The sequence below is a fragment of the Protopterus annectens genome, chromosome 1.part1 (assembly GCF_019279795.1).
Source record: "Protopterus annectens isolate FY-2018-M chromosome 1.part1, PAN1.0, whole genome shotgun sequence".
NCBI lineage: Eukaryota > Metazoa > Chordata > Ceratodontiformes > Protopteridae > Protopterus > Protopterus annectens.
This window is the reverse complement of record NC_056726.1, coordinates 7,168,023-7,193,317: the sequence shown is the minus strand read 5'-3', so window position 1 is coordinate 7,193,317 and position 25,295 is coordinate 7,168,023.

The window sequence follows — 25,295 nt, the reverse complement described above, 5'->3', positions numbered from 1 at the left end:
CGAGATAATGATAAAGAACTTTGAGCTATGGACAAAACATTTAAAACAATTAGAACATTATCTAACAATATAACCTTAAACAATTCTACCATGGAATAACATATTCCTAGTTTATTGATAAAATCAGACAAACTAAACCTCAGCCACCCCTTTAGACTAACTACACTTAGCTTGTATTTCTACTTTATGCATGTATGTTCCCTATCTTGATATGACTCATTTTACGAAAGCCCTTTTGTACATTATTAAGAAAGAGAGAAAAGGCTACTTTGGTCCCATTTTACTTTGAATAAGCCAGATTAGTTATCACTGTTCCCATCTTCTCTTATACCCTCTTCTAGGTCCTCGGACTACAATAAGAAGAATGATGTCAAGAGAAATATTGGTCTCACCACCATGTATTAAAAAAGTCACACTGTTCCGTTGTAGTAAAAAGTACAATAACTTACTAACTACAATAAGAAGGTTATCAGTTGTTGATTTCACATTTGTTATTCTAAAGGTCAAAAAGTTGCATATTATTATTAATTTTATTTACAGTGTATAAAATTATTTATACAACAATCTACTAGCTATATACATGCCTATTTGCCCCTATCTCCTTCTGTTCCTGCTTACGCTATCTCATGCTATTTACTATTTACATGAACTCCATATTTCAATTTATTTATTTATGCATTTATTTATTTACATTTGTTTACTGGGAAAGTCCAACTGTGCCAGAATCTCATTTTCAGTGGAGGCCTGGGGAGAAAAGCTCCAGAGAAATGTAAGCAAAATACAATAATTAGATAGTACAATAGTATACATATAGTAAGATGCAGAATACACATTATCTAATTAGTATATACAAATAAGTATTCAGTACAGTTTTCTAGTAGATACAGGGTCAAAAAGAAAAACACACAGGCATTTCAGTAAAGAGCACTGTGAGAAAAATAATATTAGTACTGTGCACATATTAAATAATAGTTATGAACAAATGAGATTTCCTATATATATATATATATATATATATATATATATATATATTTTTTTTTTTTTTTTTTTTAGTAGTAATAACACTGATGAGAAAGAGAAAATGAGGTAAGGAGAGGACAGTGTGATGAGAGAGTTACAGATATTTTGTCAGTCAGGTTTGGTGCAGGAGCAATGCCAGTTTTTGGATAGATGTTTAAATAGTAGTTGTTTGAAATTCATAGATTCAGGTGTGTTTTAGAGCATGTCGGGTAGAGAGTTCCATAATTTGGCTATTTGATTTGAGAATAGGGCTTCACCGTGAGTGTTGTTAACTTTGCTTACTGTGAGAAAGTTTCTGTCTGTAGATCTTAGACTTTGTGGGCATGAGTAGGAAACAAGTTTCTTGAAGAACGGGCAATTGTCAGGATGGAAGATGATATTTTATGTGAATTTACATTAGTAGAGATGGAGAAGGTTAGGTAGCTCGAGTCAATTTAATTTATGTAGAACAATACAATGGTGAGTTTGGTGGGGAAGGCTGGCTGTAAAATGATCTATTTTATTGTAACAAGTTTCCAATTTGGTCGTCTGATTTTTTTTTAAGTTGGTAAAGAGGGGGAAAGCATAAAGGAGCGTGGATACTTGGAGGGTTCTGGATATGGCTAGTCTGGTATTGCTAGTGAAGAATTGCTTGCTTCTGTACAGTGAGTCAAGTCTGATGTGAACTTTCTTAATTGTGATGGCTATATGTTGGTCAAATCTGAGTTTGTTGTTGATAGTCATGTCAAGGAGTTTTGTATGCTCAACTGGTTGGATGACTGTGTTCTTTGCTGAGAGGATGGTGAAATGAGGGGTGGTAGGTGATTGCTTCTGGTAAATAGCATTAACTGTGTCTTTTGGGTGTTGAAGATTAGTTGTGATTTACTTAGATATGTTTCAATATCATTAAAAGCTTGTTGGGCTACTATTTGGAGGTCTGGTAAGGTATCTGCTGAGCAGATTAAAGTTGAATTGCCTGCATATTGAACTACTTTAGTTTGTGTTGTGGATGAGGCTAGATTAGTAGAGAAGAAGGTGAAAAGAAGCAGTCCTAGTATGGATCCTTCGGGGACTCCAAATGAGACAGGCAGAAGTGGTGAAAGTTTGGATTTCCATTGTACTGCTTGTTGTCTGTCAGCAAGATAGCTTAGGAACCAAGAGAGGGAAGTCTTAGGTTCATAGGTAGGTAGTAGGCTATCAGCTCAAGGGCCTAAGTAAGCCTAGCCAACAAGGTTCCCTGGCTTATGCCACCCAAGAAAGTTATTTTCCTGTGGTACTGTCGAGTAGAGCCACAGAAGTGATCCCTGGGGAGTATTTCCTATTTCCCATCCGCTCATCAAGATTTTTCTTGAAGAATGCTAATGAGGAACTTTGCTTGACATAGATGGGTAGCTTGTTCCAGAGTATGGGAAGTCTCTGGGACAGGAATCTATCCCTCCAGCATGTCCTGTTTATTGTGGTGACAAGGTTTAGGATCCTAGATTGTGTAGCTCGGAGGGAATGGGATTTCTTTAGGTGTAGCATGTCCACCAGCTCTGGGTTTGACATAGCTTTATATGTTAGGCAGAGATCACCTCGAAGAGTAAAGCTGGAGTTTTTTGAGACGGTCAGTGTAGGGGATCTGTTTGAGGCCAGTAATCCTCGTTGTGAGGTACTTCTGTGGCCATTCCAGCTGCTGCAGATGTCTTGTGAGGTACATTCCAAAAGGAGCATTGTACTCTATAATGGGTCTGATGAGTGTCGAGTAGAGGGGAACAATGACCTCATTTTTCCTGGATGAGAACCCTTTTGTGATGAGGTGTGCCACCTAGAAGGACTTCCTGACTACCGTGGTGATGTGATTATCAAAGGAGAGACTATTGTCCACCTGGGTCCCAAGGCCTCTTATCACACATTCAGTGTTAAGTAGACTGCTGCCTGTGTGGTAGTTCATGGGTACAGAGTTTTTACCAAAGGGGATAACAGTGCACTTTTTGGCATTGAGCTTGAGGCCATGGCTCTGACACCAGGCATCTGTCTCAGTGAGGCCCTTCTATAGGATGTCCACATCATTTGGGGACTTGACTGTGGCTCCTAGTTTGCAGTCATCTGTGAACTTCGTTAGCCAGAGGCCTTCTGTGTTAGCCTGTATTTCAGGGAAGTAGATACCAAACAGGAGAGGTCCCAGGACTGACCCTGTGGTACTCCACTTGTCACTGGTTTGAAGTCAGATTTGGATTCTGCAACTTTTACAGTGTGGGTTCTGTCAGTGAGCCAGTTGGAACACATCTTGTGATGTACGGATTTATTCCTAGTTTAGTGAGTTTAGCTATAATTCCAGAATGGGGGATGGTGTTGAAAGCCTTGGCGAGGTCAAGATAGGCTGTGTGAACCACCTTACCCTCATCTACGGCTTTGGTGACTGCCTCAAAGAAGTCGATCAGGTTCAAGAGGCATGATCTGCCTTTCACAAACCCGAACTGGGTGGGGTCCAGCATTTGGAGGTTACCAATGTCTTTGTTTATGAGTTCCATGATAATACATTCCATGGCCTTGTAGACCAGGCTTGTCAGGCTAATAGGGTGATAGTTCCCAGGATCAGTGGTGGCTCCCCCTTTGTGGAGTAGGATAACTGCTGTTGTGCACCATTCAGTGGGCACAAAGCCTGATATGAGGCTATGTTTGAACATGGTGCTTAGTTTGTTATGAAGTTCATGTAACACGCAGCCTGGGATGTTGTCCAGTCCCATGGATGCTGTGTTTTTGGCTTTAGAGAGTGAAACCTTTACCTGCGTAGTTGTGATTACAGGGACTCTGCATTCTTCCTTTATAGATATGGTCGCTTTAGGGGGTGAGAGGGGGGTAAAGTTAGCACTGAATCTATCTGCCAGGATGTTGGCAATATCAGTTTGTTCTGAAACTTTCATGCCGTTGTGCTGTAACTCAGAGCAGATCTGGGTATTGCCAATGAGATTCTTGGCATAGCTATAGAATGCTTTGTGGTTGCCCTTAGAATCAGTGGTGATTTTGTTTTGGTAGCTAGCTTTGGAGGATTTTATAAGGGATCTCAGCTTCTTATTTGAGGCTGACCAGGGAGTTCTTCCACTCATGGGATTTTACTCTCTTTTGCAACAGTTTCTTCCTTCTGTTGTACAGTTTGTTTATGGCAGGGGACCACCAGATTGTCTTCCTTTTTTTGGAGGGTAGCATCTTGGCTCTGTTTGGGAAAGTACAATCCATGCACTTGTTTAAGTGATTATAGAGTGCATTTGTGTAGGATTCAGCAGTCGTAACTGTATTGCCCATCTGCATGGGTGTCATGAAGTTTGCCGCTTCTATCTTAAGAAGCATGAAGTTGGCTTTGGAGAAATTTTTTACCGTGGTTTCCTTAATGGGGGAATGTGAAAATCTAGGGTGATTAGTTTATGGTCAGATCGGACCGACAGGGAGTTGGCTTCAGGTGTGGAACACTGGTCACTCATGCTGGTAATGAGTAGGTCTAGGATATTGTTGCCTCTGATGGGGGTGTGGATAAGTTGATCCAGGGCATTGGAATTTATGAATTCCAGAAAGTGTTGAGCGAAGGAGTTGGTATATGAGTAGTTTTCCCAATTAATGGTGGGGTAGTTGAAATCACTCGTTATTAGGGTGTTTGGTTGAATCTAACATTTTCCAGTATATCAAGAAAAGAGGAGTGGGAATCCTGGGGCATGGTGGGATATCTGTAGCAAGCTAGAAATTGGATTGCAGTTTTGCCCAGAGTTAGTTACACTTGGATAACCTTGGATGCATTATGCTGAGCAACTAGCCTGGAGGTGTGGATATCCTTAATGAATATGGGCACACCTCCACCTTTGGTGTTCCAGTCCAGGTTACATGGACGAAAAGTGTGGTATGAGTTATAGCCTGGTAGTGCAGGGGTGCTCTCTGGAGCCTTGAACCAGGTCTCAGATATCGATGTTCTCCATTTTAAGGAGTGCCTTGAATGGGTGCATTTTGAGATTTAGACTTCTGGCATTGAGTAGCATTACCCTCAGTTTTTGCTTGCCTGTTCCTGTTACAGTGGTGAATTTGTCATTTGAACCTTGCCTAAAAAAGGCACTATAGGGGCGGCAAGAGCCTTATCCAGTATTTGGAATCCCAGTGGTGACAGGTGCAGGCCATCTCTGGCAAAGCATCGTGGTCTGTCGACCATGTTGTCCCAGGCAGACGGATACTGGATCCCCTTAGAATGACACCAGAAGCTTAGCCAACTGTTGAAGTCAATCATCTTGTCCTTGTACTGCAGTATCATTCTACGTGATGGCAGAATGCTACTCAGGGCTAGGGTCATTCCTGCCTGGGCTACAAGATCGGAGATCTCTTTCCTGTCTCTTTTCATGTAGTCCATGGAGGTATGGCTCAGGTCATTCACACCAACATGGACAATGACAGAGTCATATTTGTACTTGTTGTGGAGTGACCTGAGTGCGTGGGTTATGTGGCAGATCCTGGCCCCCGACAGACAGCGGACAGTAACCTTGTCCTTGTTTAGTCTGGTGAGTGGGACATCAGTGTGCCTGACTATTGAGTCACCTATGACTAGTGTGTTGGGTACGTTGTTTTGCCTTATGGGCTGTGGTTGAGTGGCACACTGAGTCTGTGGGCTATGTATCATTTGGGTTGTGTTGGGGGGTGGAGATTGATTGCGTTTCTGCTTTGGAGGTCTCTGTTGCTTGAGCAGATTATTGGGAACCTCTAGAAATGTTTTTGTGTTTCTGTGTGCAGATTTTGGTGATATAGATTTAGTGGGACTATGTGATGAGTGTGTTGTGGTGCAAGTGTTTACCTTATCCTCTTGACTATCAAGTTCAGTCTTGGCTGGAGAGAGCTTTACCTCCAGTTTGGCTAGATAAGTACGTCTCTCACAGGTTGTAGTGTTGGGTGGTAGGAGGAGAGGGTTGCCTGTGTACATGAGGCAATTGCTACATTGCCCCAAGATGCTAAGATTCATCAGATAGACAGGAGAAAACACTGGGAACTGACCCTTGGACATGCCTGAATAAAAAAATATTTTTCTCTAGATAAGTGAGGAAAGTGAGTACAAGAGCTGTTTTTCTCTAAGCAAGTGAGGAAAGTAAGTACAAAAACCTTTTTTTCTCTAGGTAATGAGGACAGTTGAGTGATGTAGCAATTTGTAGCTTATTTAGTGCTTACAACAAGTTCTAAAGAAGTGCCGAGCACGAATAAACAAATTCAAGTGGTAAAACTAAGAATCTGTATCTGGACTAGACTAGTTACAGGAAAGAAACAAGTCCAAATGCAGGCTTTTAAATCAGAAAGTTGAGAGAGATGGAAAAACTGCCCAAATGACTAATAACTAAAATTTCTGGGCCAGAACCACTGCTTATATGGTAGCTAGGTTACCTAGTGCTTACCACTCCCACTAATAAGCTAGCAGGCTTCCCTCCATCACAGAAAGGCTTGGGGGGCTCATGAGCATACAAACAGTCCTGGATACAGCAAACCTGTATCTGGACTAGACTAGTTACAGGAAAGGGGGGAAACAAGTGCAAATGCAGGCTTTTAAATGATAGTTGAGAGAGATGGAAAAACTGCCCAAACAGCCAATAACTACAATTTCTGAGCCAGAACCACTCCTTATGTGGTAGATAGGTTACATAGTGCTTACCACATCACTGATAAGCTGGCAGGCTTCCGTCCAACACAAAAATGGCCTGAAGTTAAACGCCAAAAAATGTATAGTCATACCCTTCGGGGAAAAACAAGGTAACCCCAAGCTACCATATAGGTGGCAATCCACTAAGCACAGAAGAGGTTATCAGGGACCTGGGGACCCAGGTTGACAGTGGCCTTTCTTTTGACACTCACATTGCTAAAGTGGTTAGAAAGACCTTCTACATTGCCCACCTGATCATGAAGGGATTCACATCCAGATCTAGTGAGGTCATTGTTCCCCTGTACTCTTCACTTATCAGACGAATGATCGAGTACAATGCCCCATTGCGGATGTATCTCACCCGACATCTGCAGCAATTGGAGAGACCCCAAAAGTTCCTCACCAAAAGGATAAAGGGACTCCAAAATCTGTCATATGCTGCCAGATTGAAGAAACTCCAGCTCTATTCAGTCGCATACCGTCTGCTCAGAGGTGACATGTGCCTGACATACAAGGCCATGTCCAACCCGGAATTAATGGACATGCTCCACCTCAAAAATCCAAATCCACCAAAACCACTAGAGCAAGCGACTTAAACCTTAGCACGGATATAAATAGGACGTGCTGGAGGGATAGATTTATCACTCAGAGACTCTATGCTGTGGAATAAAATCCCGGTCCATGTGAGGCAGAGCACCTCGCTGACTCTGTTCAAGAGAAATCTAGACCTGTGGATGGGAGATCGTAGGTTTACCCCGGGAATCATCTCTGGGTCACTGCTGGACAGAGGCACAACAAACTAATGGGCACAGTATTTTTTCATATAAGGGTGGCGTGGCCAGCAATATTTTGAGGGGGTATGGTTACAATAATTTGGCTAGGCTTATAAATGCCTTAGGGCAGATAGCCTAGTATAAACCTATGAACCTATGAACCTATGAAAGGCTTGGGGGGGCTCAGAAGCTTACATAGAGTCCTGGATATAGCAAATCTGTATCTGGACTACACTAGCTACATGAAAGGTAGGAAACAGGCTTAGAGTTTTTTTTTTTTTACGGAAAAGCAGTTAAAACAGCACTAAAAACAATTCAAGTGCAGTGTAAGCTATCACACTTTAGTGTGTAGCAGTATTAAAGCAGATGCAGTTTAAATAAATGTATTCTGAACTGAATTCAATTATTGTTTTATTCAACTTTGAACAGTAACAAAGTGCCAAAAATATACTTATTACCTGAGACGCACACTCTTTCAGAACACAGGGAGATTCTAGCAAAGTTTTTTGTTTGTTTTTTTTTTTAGTAAAGTGGAAAGGGACAAAAGAGGAGCAGAAGATAATTCAAGCTTAACAAACTAAGTGGGTTAGCCTTCTGAAATATTCTCTCTGTAATAGGTAACATGAGCTAATAACACTAGACTGGGGGGAGTGTTCCAGGCGAAATTTACAGTAGGGGCAGGCAACTTCAAAGTCACCAAATATAAGAACAAGATACCAACAGGGAGAGTAGTTGGGAATACAGCACCAATATAAATAATAAGCAAATGTATAAATACAGCACAGTGCAAATTAAGTTGCAAAAAGTGTACTTATCAGTTTGGAATAGATTCCAACTCTGCTCACAGCCAGGAGATCTATCAGCTTTGCACCAATTCACAAAAATGCAGTCTGTACTGGAATTACAACAGAGAAAATAAACCTCTGGCAATGACTAATAGCTAGGATGTGGGCTGGCTCAACAACCGTCTATCTGAAACTAGCTTCAGAGCTACCCTGAGAAAAAAACACAATGGAGACAACAAAGGACAGAAACAATACAGCAACTGTATAAATAACCAAATGTATAAATACAGCACAGTGCAAATTAAGTTGCAAAAAGTGTATTTATCAGTTTGGGATAGATTCCAACTCTGCTCACAGCCAGGGGATCTATCAGCTTTGCACCGATTCTTTGATAGGTTTAATGAGGCAAGAGTATTAAGGAGTTTCTGATGGGAGACAGCGTTGAACACTTTTGACATGTCTAGGAAGATGGATGCTACTTGCTGGTTTGAACTTCTGAGTTGGTTGATGGTGTTAGAGAAATTAATTAAGGCTGTGGTGGCACTGCATTTTGTTCTGAAACTGTGTTGGGAGGGAGAGATAAGGTTGAGAGATAGCAGGTATGTAATTGAGAGAGTATACATTTTTCCAGAAATCTGACACAGGGGGAAAGGATGGCTATGGGTCTGTAATTGTTTAATTCTGTTGATGATCCTCCTTTATGTAGAGGGGGTGATATAGGAAATTTTCCATAATTTTGCGACATATTGTTCTGCTGTAGACCTATTTACCAGAATGGAGATAGGCAGAGCTATGGCATGACATGAAAATTTGAGGTAATCACTGGGGATTTGGTCAGCTGCTAAGGAAGAAGGTTTCAGCTTTTCAGCATTGTTCTTATGGTGTTAGTTTCGACAAGTTTGACGTCAAAAGAATTGTTGTTAGTTTCCACATTAGGTGGCAGAGACGGTGGGGTGGAAATGTTCCCTGTAACTAAAAAGAGGATGGTGTTTATAAAGTAGGTGTTAATTTGTGAGGTAATACTCATGCTTTGGTTATTGTTCATTGATTCTGGAGTTGTGGCTTTTCCTGGGTAGAGGAGCAAGTTAATTGCATGCCAGAACTTTTTAGGCTTGTTTTCATATTTGTTTTGCATAGATGTATAATTTGTTTTTTGTTTGAGTTGTTTTTTTGTTTGATTGCAGAGCTGCTGGTATGCTAACAGAGTTTTATTGTCTTTTGTTTTTTGGTATTGAAACCAGGTTTTGTCCCCTAGTTTTTGAAGTCTAATGGTTTATTTTGATATCCAGGGCAATCTCTTATTTTTAACACGACATGTGCAAGTTGGTGCTAAGCTATTTTGAATAGCTAGAAATGTGTCATTGAAGTATGTTATGGCTTGGTCGAGTTGGAGAGTATGGAGTGGTGTCCAGTTACATTTATTGAGCACATCCTAAGAATGCTTCATTGGAGAAGTTTTTGGTATTTCATACGACTTGTAATCCATATGTACTATTGTTTGAAAGAACAGATATATCGTCCTTTATATATCAGGTAATCATTGTTCTAGTTCCTTCTTTTGTTACATATTTTCATTTCTTGCAAACAATCCACTATCTTGTTTATGCATTATATCATAGGGAATTTAACTACCCTCAAATATCTTTAAATAAAATCCATCAAATGCAATCTATCTGTGATTTTTAAATAAAATACCACAGAATATAATCATTTGTGTCATACTAGATGTTTCTTATTATAAACTGCAGTGTGGTCAGTCTGTTATTATATAACAAGCAATCAATCTGTTCATATATAACAAGCAATCAAAACTACAAACCAATTCATTTAAAGCTCATTTTACTTTTAATTTATTATGTTATATGAATATATATATATATATATATATATATATATATATATATATATATATATATACGGATTCCTATTACAAGAACGAAAGTTCACTACTTCGAACTTGTGATAGGAAGCCTCACTTCTGCGAAAGTTCACTTTAACAAAAGTGAACTTTTGCATAAGTGCACTTCACCGAAAACACCGCAGCACAATGGAGGACATAAAAAACAAGCTATGTCCTCCACTATGGTGAAATAGTCACAGACCTTAGGGTTAGGGCATGGGTTAGGGTAAGGGGATAGTTAGTAAAGCTATCCCCTTACCCTAACCCATGCCATAACCCTAAGGTTTATGACTATCGCACCATAGTGGAGGACATTGCTATGTCCTTCACTGCGCTGCAGTCGTTAAAGACCTTAGGGTTAGGGCACGGGTCATGATAAGGGGATAGCCTTACTACTATGACCCGTGCCCTACCCTAAGATCCGTGAGTACTGCATGGAAGTTCAGTACAACACCCGTTCATTGTACTGAACTTCACGTAAGTGCACTTTTGATTAAGTGCACTTTCGCTGCAGTGAGCATTCCATGCACTATTTCGAATTAGTGAAAATTCGATCTAGTGTATGTATCCTATATAGATATATATATATATATATATATATATATATATATATATATATATATATATATTCTTTATGTATGATTTAATACAATGTTTAACTCCTAGATACGAATGCTTTTAAGTTAATTTATCAGTGTTAATACTTAAAGCACACTGTATTTCCCATTTTAACATTCTAATACATCACTTCCTGTTCAAAGGTTGAGTTGAAATGTCAGCTTTCACTTTAAGGAAGAAGAAGAGAAGAACAAGTTATAGATCCTTTTAAGCCAGTAAAACCTCATAAAAACATTTGTGCCACTAAATAGCTTCTTTTAAAGTTGAATTATGTTAAAGGTGTGAAAATAGTTTATTTAGCTTTGTTTACATCCACAGAAATGCTTGTGCCTTTCTGAGTGAATTTAATCATTTCACTCTTAAATATTAACCCTTTAAAGCTATCTAATCAAAAAAAAAAAAAACATGAAACTCTTTAAACTTTCAAATTCTTCCACAAATACATATAAACCCTGGGATTCAATAAAGCTTACATGGAGTGTAAGAATAGTGCAGCCACTCCTGCACAGAATATGGCCGCTTAGCGATCCAGTGAACAAACCTGGGGACATGCATGAACTTGGCAGCACTATTCTTGCACGGACACCACTGAATAATGCTAATTATCTCATTTGCTGGTGAAAACCATGCAAATGAGGTGAAGTAGCAATTCAGTAAGCAGGAAGGCATCTGTGCAGGAATAGTGTTGCCTGCAGAAATGTATTCGGCTACTAGCCAAATACATTTCTGCAAAAATCAAAACGGAAGCATAACAGCTCAAATAAAAGCATGTATTATAGTCTTTAGGCATGCTAATGACCAAATATATGGCCATTGGCATGGAAAAGTATTGCAAAATTATAAAAATAAAAGTTTATTTTTTGGCCGATCTCAGCCATTTAAGCAAAGGGCAGTGGCGCGCAAGCAGGATTGTGCTGAACATATAAAAGGGGGAACCCATCCCAGTGGATACCAAGGTATGCATAGCCTTAGGAATACTAGCTACAGGTACTTTCCAAAGACCTATTGGGGACATCATGTGGGTCTCACAGGATCTGCATCCATGGTACTCCACCATTTCCCGGATGCCATGCTACCACATACCTGTGAGCACATTTACTTCCCCAACACCCATGAGGAGAGGACTAGCAATATGCATCTCTTCCACCATGTAGCAGAATACCCAGAGGTACTGGGTGTGATAGAATGCACACACATCCATATCAAAGCACCATTTGGTGAACAGGGTAGGGTCTACATAAACTGCAAGGACTTCCCCTCCATCAACTGCCAGGTCGTGTGCAATGCCCAGGGCATTATCATGAATGTGTGTGCTGGCAGCCCTGGAAGCTATCACAACTCCACATCTGGCATTCGTCACAGCTGTACCAGGCATTTGCCAGTGGGGGCATCCCATATGGCCATCTGGTGGGGGATGCTGGCTATGCACTGGAACTGTGGATGGTGACACCCATCAGAAATTCACCCACAACCACACAAGAATGCCATAATGAGGCACATGCACAAACCAGGATCATAGCATGTGTTTGGGATGCTCAAGTCATGGTTCCACTGCCTTGACATATCTGGTGGAGCCTTGAAGTACTGTCCAGCCACATGTGCAGACATGTTCGTAGTATGTGCCATGCTGCACAATATGATCCTGTGGAAACAGTTGCAGCAGGAACAGCATGGGGAAGCTCCACACAGCCAACCCCATCATTGCCAAGGTCCCCACAGGCACAGAGAGACTCAGAGGAGGAGGCCCCTGACTTGTACCCTGCAGACAGATGGTGGCATGCCCAGTATGCCCAGGCCTTGGCAAAGAGGCAACACATAGTACACACACTAACACTGTAGGGACCCAGGGACTGACACCTCTCTCTAACTTGCATGCACAGTAAAATGGATGACACACACATCACATTACCTGTAACTTACCATGTATAGGCAGTGTACTGTGTGCATCCAACATAGGCAGCCCTCAACCACCGTCCTCACAACTGCTGCAGGCACAAGGTAAGTCAGTCTTCTTGACAATAAATGAATGGATTAGTATGTTTTGGTAGCATATCTATGGTAATGCTGCATGCATGCAAGAGAATGGGGTGGCCTACTGGGATAGCAGTAGACAACTGACAGCTGTGTGAGACACCAAGAAATGTCTACACAGTACTGGCTTCCCCACACTATGCTGTATCATTTAAGGTGCCAAATCCCACTGCAGTATATGTGGGGGCCCAACTAAGGGGGGGGTCATAGGTCATATGCACATGTCACTGTGGAGATCCTATATTCACTCCCAGACTCGCACAGCAAGTCCGATGTAGAAAACCATAAAGGAATGTCTGGCAAAGGCACACAAATGATGACAATGATAGAATACCCCCCTACAGACTTATCACAGCAGGCCTTGCAGTTGCAGTAGGACTCTCTGAAGGGTAAGAAGTCTGAAACTCAATTTTATGGCATTACAGTTTAACCTGTGGTCTCTAGTGAGATTCCTCTATTTTCCAAAACTGGGCACAGTACCATGCTAAATGGAACTGAAATGTAAAGCCAATATCAGCACAGTCTGTGCAAATGTGTGCTGTTGACAGGTGTGCCCCCCCCCACACCCATACTCACATAGAAATGCAGTAACATGCAAGTTTGTAGGGTAATAGCAGATCACACATTGCCAGGGCTGTCCCAATCAACATGATAACTTGTATAATGTCCACAATATGCAGGGGTCAATGAGCCATGTATATGTGTGAGGAATACTTGTCAGGATGTGGTGAACAACTTCTCATGGCTGTTGTGTCCTACTGGCCTAGGTAAAGTACTGTGGTAGACAGGGCCATGTTCCATGAAATGCAGTGCCAACTATTTTCCATGTCAGCTACACATACGGTGAGAGTTGTAGACACTCTCCAAATGTCAATATCCATTACTGCCAGGAAGCTGGACAGGTCATGTACAGGGGGCCACACATATGAGCAGTACACAGGTTGGAGTAACCTACATAGTGCTTACCATACCTCACAGCTGTACAGACCTTTAGCAGTATGTACACAGGTTTGCATCATATTTGTGGTGTATTTATTCTGAAATAGTTGTCTGGCAAATCACTGGCAAACCATGAAAGTCTAAAGTCAGAAAATATTGATGAATTGTAGTGTCTCAGACTTCATACCCTATAGAAAAATGTATGTTAATGCAAAATCTGTTATTGTATCACCCTTCCATGTCTGTAAGGCCAATAGTTACAATGGCCTGTATATTTAGGCCTTTGTCCCCCAATTACTCATGGCTTTGTCCAGATGTCTGGCTCACATATGTAGAGAGGTATGGTGCATAGTAGCACAGCAGTGCATTCTGTCACTTACCATTGTCACCCCAGGGGGGTCCACTGCCTGGCAGCCTGGGAACATATGAGTGACTCGCTACAGATGGACTGCAGCAGCATGGCTTACAGGCATCTGGCAAAGGCCCATGCCTCGCCCATAGTGCCTTTGTAGGGAATGTCATGGGTCCCATATTACCAATATAACGCAGTCAAAAAAATGCAAATGTAAGGCCGTGCTGCTAAATGCTAATAGCATACCTCTCAACCTCGTAGAGGAAGAAATATGGACAAAGACATACATAATGCAGATGATTCCACAATTATCTGTGCTGCCTCATCCATCCCAACCCTTTTAAAACTTACTCAAGATGCCTTCTCCTCCACTGAACAGTGGATGAAAGACAACCATCTAGCACTTAATGCTGCTAAAACTAAACTAATGATATTTACTCCCTCTAAAACTAATAACTTTGACAGGAATTTATTCTCCATCACCAGCCAAAATAACACACCTCTTGAGCTGGTATCTGAAACCAAACTACTAGGAGTCCAAATCGATGACAAGCTTAATTTCAACTCCCATCTGCTACTAAACATAAAAAAAACCCATCAAAAACTCGGCATGCTCTACCGACATAATCGGTTCCTCACCTCAACTACTAAACATACTCTTTCTACCACATTTCTCCTTCCCTCCCTTTTCTATGGTGCCCCTCTTCTAACAAACCTGCAATCATCTCTCAAAACCAAACTGTCCTCTTGCTACAATAAAATACCCAGATTTGCCACCAGCAACAAATCATCAACCCATCACTGTATACCTCTTCACAAACTCAACTGGCTAGAACTCTCCAACTACCTTTCCTACACTCAGCTTACCTATGTTCATAAACTCATATTCCAACCATACCTCTGTCCCTCCCTCTCAACTACCTTTAAAATGCACCACACCCAAAGACTTCTAAGATCAAACAATCAAAACCTTATTGAGGTTTACAGACCCCTCCGCACCCCAGGACAAAACCTCCTGTCCTTCTCACTAGCACACTTATGGAACTCCCTACCCCCCTCTATTCGTACAACCACTAGCCTCCCATACTTTAAAAAACTACTTCATTCTCATCTAACATCAACATGGCAATGCTCCTGCTCCCATCCCCCATAACCTACTCTCCACTCTTCTTCTCTTCCCCTTCTTACAAATCCCAGATAGTGATTTCAAGCTTGCTTGTAGTATATAATTTCCTTACTTATACCCAGCAATCTCTTAGCCTACTGCATCTAACTATCTATCCCTATAATTCCTTACTATCTATCCCTATAATTACTTACTTATACCTAGCAATCTCCTAACCTACTGCATCTACCTATCCCTATAATTCCTTACTTATTCCTAAATTCCTTACTTATACCTAGCAATCTCTTAGCCTACTGCATCTAACCACCTATCCCAAAAAAAAAAAAAAATTTTACATTAAATACTTTTGATTAAAATATATTTGACCTGATTATAACCTGGAATTGTATAATGTTACTCTGTAATCATCATGTAATCTATGTGTGGAACTTAATCTTTGTATAATCTGTATGTGGAGCTTTTCTCCCCAGGACTCCATTGAAAACGGGTTCCTTGGGCCCAATGGACTATCCTGGTTAAACAACTGCAAATAAATAAATAAATAAATAAAATAAATAATGGCGGGATAAAGCCCAGACTATAGCAACACATTTGAAATATTGCTCTCATAATGTTAGACATTTGATAGAATAACAGAGGGGGTGTATAGTAGCATGGATGTCATGAAGGGTGTGAAGTCTGAAACTCTAATGTTCTGTCAATACTCCCTGACTGCAACCCTGAGTGATTTGCAACAAATGTACTAGAAAACCACAATGTTAAGGGAAACTGACCAGATATATGAGGCATGCATCTAGATAATCTGTGAGAATCTGTCCAGTTGACAGGTATGGCCAAACCAGGATATGATCTGTCAGGTAAAAAGAATACCGCACAACCAGGAGATCCCCAGCCAGCATATCACCAAGGTGCTGGACCTATTACACGGCTTCATCAGTAAATCAGCTATAGCCACACCTCCCAACTGGCTGGATTGTGCAAGAATGTCTAGCCTTTACTTCATAATATAGGTATGTGCATCATTCTTCTTGTATGTCTCTGGTAAATAACTGTGATGATCTGACTATATCTGTCAGTAGGTAATGATACAATACAGTACAGTGTCAAACATTACATATGTCAGAAAATGTCTGCTAAAACAAACCCTGTCACTCAAGCAACTCATACATTGATAAGAACAATAGTTACATTAGCCCCTTATGTTTGGCCCATTGTTTCCTCATATTGGCAGCCTATCTCCAGATATCTTGCAAGGTATGGCTGTAGCACACAATACCCCAGACTGGAGTACAACTATCCCTGGAATGGTTTCCCACACTTACTATAGAAGGTCATACTGAGCATGTTCCTACACTTAGAGATGTGAAGCCCATGTCTGAAACCACATTAGACTATTATATCTCTGTATTGTGAAAATGTCTTTGCATACACACAGCTATGTAAACCTGTCTCCACACACACCCATCAGACAGGATAACCACAGACAGCTGTAGGTGGCACTTATGTGGTATATTTGCATCTGTTGTTAGTGATACACACAAATATATTGGGGTTGGGAGGGTGACCTAATGGTTAAGGTGTTTGCCTTACAAACAGAAGGTACAAGGTTTGAATCCCTCAGGGGATAATTGGCTAGGCTTAAATGGCTCGCAAGGGCAGTTAGCCTATTATGAATCTATGAACCTAATCTATCTATGAATCTATATATATATGGGCAACATATTACAATATGTCAAGCATACACACACATAGACATGGGAAATAGAGGGACAGACAATGATAGAGTGAGACACACAGAGGGATACATGCAGACAGTGAGTCATACACAGGGATACCCTGAATGGCATAGAGTGATGTCCTGCTGCAGACAGTTGCTTACCAGTTGTAAACACTGGTGCCAGCATGAAGATGAGAACCATTGTCTGATGGTACTGAGGTGGGGGTTGGAATATCACATCACCTACCTTTGTGTGTGTGTGTGTGTTTGTGTGTAAGTGTGCATATGTGTAGGCTAAAGTATTTTTGGCCTCTCTCACCATTTACATCACCCATTGCCATACTTTACAAGGGCCAGTGGTACCTTGGGACAGTCTTCACCCTATAAGCTCCGTGGCGTGTGTGATAAATGCATAACACTGTAGTAGCAGTAACTAGATAGGTAGGGGTTCTAATCTTAGTCCTGGCAAGTGTGTGTGTGTGTGTGGGGGGGGGTGCTGGGGTGTGTTTGTGTGAGAACCATATCTGTTGGGGGGGTGGGTTTTGCGATTTTTTTGCTGTCGCTTACACAGTACAGGTCCCAATGTCCACTTTAGAAGGCCCATTGTTGTCATCCACTGTAGAGGTAGCAGTAGACACTCTACAGCCCTATAAGCTCTGTGCCATATGCAATAATTATGTAACATTATGGAATAAATAACAAGACAGGCAGCACTTCTAATCCTTGGATACCATTCCCCACTCAGGAATCATGGACAAATACACTCAGCTAGGCTTCAACCCCTATATCACTACGTGGCTTGCAAACTGGCTCACAGAACCCACAGTGTGAAAGCAGCGGACTCCATGTCAGACTGTCGACCAGTCACGAGTGGAGTCCCACAGGGTTTGGTCCTGGGTACCCTCGCATTCGGGATCTACACCTCCGAAGTGCAGCTCAACACAAAAGGACTCTGGCTGACAATGTTCGCAGTCGACTGCAAGTTGGGTGCTATTATTACCTCCTCACGTGATGTTGACATCCTGCACAAAGGCCTCACTGAGACCTATGACAGGTGTCAGAACCCTGGATGTTAGCTCCATGCCAGAAATTGTGCCGCCATCCTCTTTGAGAACAATATGGTTCCCATGAATTACTACATTGATGGTAGTCCACTGAACACTGACGTTATTATAAGGGAACTGGGAACACAGGTTGACAGTGAGTTCTCTGTTCACCACCACAGTGCCACTGTGTTCAGAAAGGCCTATGAGTCACATTTCCTGACTAAGGGTGTTGCATCCATGAAGTAAGAGGTCATTGTCTCCCTGTACTCTTCCCTTATTAGGCCAATCAAAGAGTACAATGGCCCATTTGGCATGTACCCCACTGGACACGTGCAATAACTGCAGAGGCTGCAAAAGTACTTCACAAGGAGGATCTTAGGCTTTAAACACTTACCCAATATGGACAGACTCCAATAACTCCAACTATTCTCTGTCTCATATTGGCTACTTAGAGGTGATCTCTGCCTGACTTACACAGCCATGTCTGACCCAGCTTTGTCAGAAATGCTGCATCTGAAGAAACCAGTGTGACCACACCACATGCCCCAGAGACCTCAACCCCATTTGCACAATCAACAGAACATGCTGGAGGGACAGGTTCACAACCTAGAGGCTGCCCATGCTATGGAATAGACTTCACATACATGTCAAGCAGAGCACCTCACTGGCCCTCTTCAAGAGAAGTGTGGGTGAGTTGATAGGGAATAAAAATCCCACCCCTGAGATCACTCCAGTGGCTATACTCGTTAGACACACTGGGGACTATCGTCAGGTGGCACGATGCTAGGGTATACCCATGGGCTAGGCTTGTAAAGGCTCCATGGCCATTCACCTAGTACATACCTATGAAGCTATGGACCTATGGCTCTCAGTACTGGCAAATGTGTGTGCGCATTAGTGTGTATAAAAGTGTTTGTGAGTGTGTAAACATGAGGGTGAAAGTAGTTTGAGGCCCTACTCACCCAGTACACCTACCATTGCCATACCTTACAAGGGCTGGTGATGTTATTCAATATATAGGTACCTTGGGACACTCTTCACTCTGTAAATTCTGTGGTGCATGCAGTAACTGTATACCACTATAGTACCAATCACTACATAGATAGGGGTTTTAATCTGAGTCCTGGCAAATGTGTGTAAGTGTTTGTAAGTGTGTCTATTTGTAGGATACAGCATTTTGAGGCCTCACTCTCCAAGTATACTGCCCATTGCCACACTTTACAAGGGCTGGTAATGTTCTTCACCTTAGAAGAACCATGGAACTCTCTTCACAATATACGTTCCATGGCATGTGCAATAAATGCATAACAGTATATTAGCAATAACTGGATAGGTAGGGGTTCTAATCTCAGTCGTGGCAAAGGTGTGTGTGTGTGTGTGTGTGTGTGTGTGTGTGTGTGTGTGTGTGTGTACTGTATCTTGTGTATGTGTCTGAGTGAGAACTATATCCATTGTGGGGGTGGGTTTAACATTTTTAGGCCATGGTACCCCCAGTATATGTCCCAAGGTCCATACATGGCCTGCTGTCTTCATCAACCATAGAGTTATCTGTTGCCACTCTTCAGCCCAATAAGTTCCATACCACATATGTGTCTGAGTGAGAACTATATCCATTGTGGGGTGAGTTTTACATTTTTAGGCCATGGTACCCCCAGTACACATCCCAAGGTCCACTTTACATGACCTGCTGTCTTCATCAACAGTAAAGGTATCTGTTGACACTCTTCAGCCCAATAAGTTCCATGCCACATGCAGGAACCATGTAACAGTATGGACCGACTAACAAGATAAGCAGGGCTGCTAATCTCAGTCCTGGCAAATGTGTGTATGAGTGTATTTGTGTGTGTAACTGTGTATAAATGTAGATTTGAGTATTTTTGAGTCCATTCTTACCCAGTAAATTAACCATTGCCATACTTTACAAGGCTTGTTGATGTTGTTCACCTTGGAAATACATTGGGACTGTCTTCACCATGTAAGCTTTGTGGCACATGCGATAAATGCATAACACTGTATTAGCAGTAACTAGATAGATAGGGGTTCTAATCTCAGTTCTGGCAAATGTGTGTAAGACCAGTATTGTGTGTGCATGTGTGTGTGTGCATGTGTGTGTGTGTGTGTGTGTGTGTGTGTGTGTGTGTGTGTGTGTGTGTGTGTGTGTGTGTGTGTGTGTGTGTGGTTGAGTGAGAACTATATCCTTTGGGTGGCTCTGGTTTACAATTTTATGCCATGGTACTCCCAGTACATGTCCCAAGGTCCACTTTACCAATGCCGTTGTTCACATCCACCATAGAGATATTTTTGGATACTCTTCAGCCCTATAAGCCCTGTGCCCCATGCAACAATTTTGTAACAGTATAGAATGAATAACATGATAGGAATGGCTGCTAATGGCAGTGCTGGCAATTGTGTGTGCATTGGTGAGTGTAGCAGTGTTTGTGAGTGTGTAGACTCATAGGTTCATATGTAGGTACTAGGCTATCAGCCCAAGGGCCTACACAAGCCTAACCAACAAGTTTCCCTGTCTTATGGCACCCACGCAAGTTATTTTCCTGTTCCATTGATGAGCAGACACACAGAAGTGATCCCCAGGGTGTATTTCCTATTTCCCATCCACTCATCAAGATTTTTCTTGAAGAGTGCGAATGGAGAACTTTGCTTGACATAGATGGGTAGCCAGTTTCAGAGGATGGGAAGTCTCTGGGATAGGAATCTATCCCTCCAGCATGTCCTGTTTATTGTGGTGACAAGGTTTAGGTCCCTAGACCGTGTAGCTCTGAGGGATTGGGATTTCTTTAGGTGTAGCATGTCCAACAGCTCTGGGTTTTACATAGCTTCAATCTGTTAGGCAGAGATCACCTCTAAGTAGGTGATATGCTACGGAGTAAAGCTGGAGTTTTTTGAGTTGGTTAGTGTAGGGCATTTGTTTGAGTCCAGTAATACTCTTTGTGAGGTACTTATGTGGCCTTTCCAGCTGCTGTAGATGTCTTGTGAGGTACATTCCAAAAGGGGCGTTGTACTCTATAATGGGTCTAATGAGTGATGAGTAGAGGGTAACGATGACCTCTTTTTTCCTGGATGAGAATCCTTTTATGATGAGGTGTGTCACGTAGAAGGACTTCCTGACTACTGTGGTGATGTGACTATCAAAGGAGAGACTACTGTCCACCTGGGTCCCAAGGTCTCTTATCACGCATTCGGTGTTAAGTAGATTGCTGCCTATGTGGTAGTTCATGGGTACAGAGTTTTTACCAAAGGGGATGACACTGCACTTTTTGGCAATGAGCTTGAGGACATGGCTCTGACATCAGGCATCTGTCTCAGAGAGGCCCTTCTGTAGGATGTTCACATCATTTGGGGACTTGACTATGGCTCCTAGTTTGCAGTCATCTGCAAACTGCGTGAGCCAGAGGCCTTGGGTGACAGTCTAATGAGTCCTCCACACCCAGTACACACACCATTGCCATACCTCACACGGGCACATGATGTTATTCACTTTACAGGTACCTGGGAACAGTCTTCACACTATTAGTTCAGTGCCACCTGTGATAACCACATAACACTATAGTATCAGTAACTAGATTGGTAGGGGTTCCAAACACAACACTGGCAACTGTGATCCTGTGCATGCACACAAGTGTGTGTGTGTGTGTGTGTGTGTGTGTGTGTGTGTGTGTGTGTGTGTGTGTGTGTGTGTGAACAGTATTCTCTGTGCGTTTGGTCAACACAATATCTTCTGGGGTGTGGGTTTTACCAATCTGAGGTGTGTTCCACCCACTACACTTATCACTGACTACTTCACAAGGCCTGCTTATGTCAATCACCATGGACTTGGAATTACCTGTATACACCCCTCAGCCCTATAAGCTCTGTGGCACATTTAATAAGAGTTACACATAGTGTAAATGTGTACGTATACAGCTGTACCTCAGCTCTGACACGATTGATGTGTTACCACTCTGCAATACCCCCGTTGCCAATTTCTGCAGGGCCACCTCCTGCTGACCCATAGACACCTAGAACACAAACAGAATACATCATGTGAGACTACATTCAGTCAATGTTACTGACACCAATAATGCATCATGGCTGAAAAGGTACACACACTCTGAAGTGTACTCATTACAATTGCAAGTTGACAACACCTTACACAGCATACATAACTAAACTGCACTTAATTCACCTTGTGCATCAGAATCATATTAGCATGTCCCTGTATTGGTGGTATGGATGACAGGGATCTGGCACAGGTATCACCATATGCACAGGGTGTTGTGTGGGTTTGCTAGAGGCCTAGGCTGGGCCATACAGTTGACATCATGTGTGTGTGTTCGGAGGGGTATTCTGTGAATGCGCCATGCAGAGGTGGTGTGTGTGTGTGTGTGTGTGGATGTGTGTGTGTGTCTGGAGGTGACCTGGCTGTGATGGTGATGTGTGCGTGTATGCACACATACCCTACACAGAGGTATGTTGCACAGTTGTGGACCGTACATGGCAGGGTGTACAGTTTACCGTCTCCAGCCACAAACATTGGAACTGGTTCTACCAGAGGTCTCACTGACACCACCAGGCCCAAGGCCAGATGCACTACTGCTTCCTGATGGTGACTGCTGTCTGCTGGATCTGTATCCCTGACAGGACTGGCCAGGACCACATGCCCATGGCCTGCTCTGTTGTGTTGTGGACAGCACCCCCCTTCATTAGTGTTGGTGGTACTGCCACTACGGGAGTGTGAAGGCACACGGCCCCGTAGGCTCTCAGCTTATGTTGGTGCTGACCTGTGTCCACGTGGCCAATGCCCATCTCCCACCACACACTCTAGCACAGGCATGCTATGGTCAAGGATTGCCAAGGTCTCATCTCACCATCTATTCATGACCTCAGTATTTTGACATGTGACCTCAACATGGTCATGTATGTCACCACATAAGCCATGAAGAGTTGCATCCAAGACCATGAGTATTTGTCTGGTGTTGTGTTAACTATGTGCCTGTGCATCTATGACAGCCCGAAAGATGCGCCTGGTGACACCTGCTGTGGCAATTGTAACAGTGGCTTGACAGGCAGCAATCCACCTTTGAGCAACATTGTCCATCTGCCTGTGTGGGACCTCGCCTGCACTCTGGCTATGGCTAGTAGCTACACTCACACTTGCGATTGTCACCACACTAGCCTGTTCCATGCCACCACCTGCCAACTGTCCATTATCTGTGGCTGCTGGGGATGGGGTATGTGTGGGCATTGTGACTGTGTGCAGGAAAATTGTGGATGACTGTAGGATGCCAACCGATGGCACAGAGTCAGCCCCTGACAGCCCCACCTGTGCCTCACTATGACCACCATCATTGTCAGAGTCTGCAGAGAGACGCTTGACATCAGATTCTGAGCGGGAGGGATGACGACCACCATGTTCACCTGTGAGGGAAGACAACATATGTAAAGTAATACCTGCCCTATAAGGCTTGCTGGTACACACACACACACACACACACACACACACACACACACACACACACACACACACACACACACACACATGGACACATACACAGACATATACAGCTGAGGTGGCACAAAGACATTACACAGACCTCACAAAAGTGAACTGGTGACATTCACGACACCGTCAGACCTCAACATACACACTCTGGACAGGCCCTCAACATCATGCAGTGCAGCCCTTTCCACTCTTATTACTAATATACACCTCTGGGATATGTGAGTAGTATTAGTAGGTGATGGGCCTTCACCTAGCACACATTGCAGCCATGTGCACATTATCACTGTTCACCTGTATAGCACAGTGCCAACTCCCACAGAACATACCTGTCAACTGTACAGAGTTTCACTGAATGTCTAGATGTGTGGCTCATGTATTTGGTCTGTTCCTCATAAATCCTGTGTTTGTCTGACACATTACTGGGATGATCTGAGGACTGGTGTCACTAATTAATGACATGGTTTGAGTTTCACACTTCAACACCTGCAGTACATGTATGTTAAAACAAAAACTGGTTACACTAACAACCTGCTAATTCTACAGTGGATATAATAAGTGTACACACCTCCTGTTAACATGCCAGGTTTTTCTGATATATAACATGAGACTACAGAAGTCATGTCATGACATTTCAAACCTTTAATGTGACTTATGACCTGTTCAATCCAGTTGAAGACCAAACACATTAGTTAGGGATAACATAGAAGGTGAAAATACATACAATAGGCTGGTTGCATGAGTGTGCACACCCTTAAACTAATACTTCGTTAAAGCACCTTTTGATTTAATAATAGCAGTCAGTCCTCTTGGGAAGGTGTCTATCAGTATGGCACATTTCGCCTTAGCAATATTTGCACACACACCCTTGCAGAAGCCCTCCAACTCTGTCAGATTGTGAGGGTATCTCTTGTGCACAGCCCTCTTCACTGCACCCCACAGATTTTCTATTGGATGTTGGTGTGGGCTGTGGCTGAGCCATTCCAAAATGTTGATTGTCTTCTGGGAAGCCATTTGTTTTATGTGGATGTTTGGTTTGGGTCATTGTCATGTGGAAAGGTGTAATTCCTCTTCATCTACAGCTTTCTAGCAGATGCATGAAGATTTTGGGCCAAAAGGGACTGGTATTTGGAACTCTTCATAATCCCCTCCACCTTGGCTAAAGGCCCACTTCCTGCTTATGAACAGCAACCCCAAAGCAGGGCACTGCCATCGCCATGCTTCACCATGGGGATGGTGTTCTTTTGGTAATGCACAGTGTTGTTATTGTGCCAAACAAACCTTTTGGAATTATGGCCAAAAAGTGCAAAATTGGTCTCATTACACCATAACACATTTCCCCACGTGCTTTTGGGAGACTTGCTGTATTGTTCTTGAGAATTTCACCAGACCTGGATGTTGTTCTGTGTGAGAAAAGGCTTCCAACTTCCAGCCCTACCCAATAGGCCAGAAATGTGGAGAATACAGCAGATTGTTGTCATATGTAGTACACAACCAGTACTTGTCAGAGATTCCTGCAACTCCTTTAGTGTTGCTGTATGTCTCCTGGCAGCCTCCCCAACCAGGTTGGGTCTTGTCTTTTCCACACATTTGGAGGGATGTCCAGTTCTTTGCAATGTCACTGTTGCCCCATATATTCACCACCTTTTGATGACTGTCTGTACTGTGTTCCATGGCATATGCAATGCCGTGGAAATTTTTTTTACCCTTCTCTGGACTGATACCTTTCAAAAATGAGATCCCTTTGCTGCTTCTTAAGCTGTATGCAAACCATGGCTGTTGCTGTAGCAGGCAACTGAGTAAATGTCAGATAAATCCTGGTAGGACAGCTGACATTTATTTGTTGTTAATCAAAGAGTCTCTGTAATTGATGG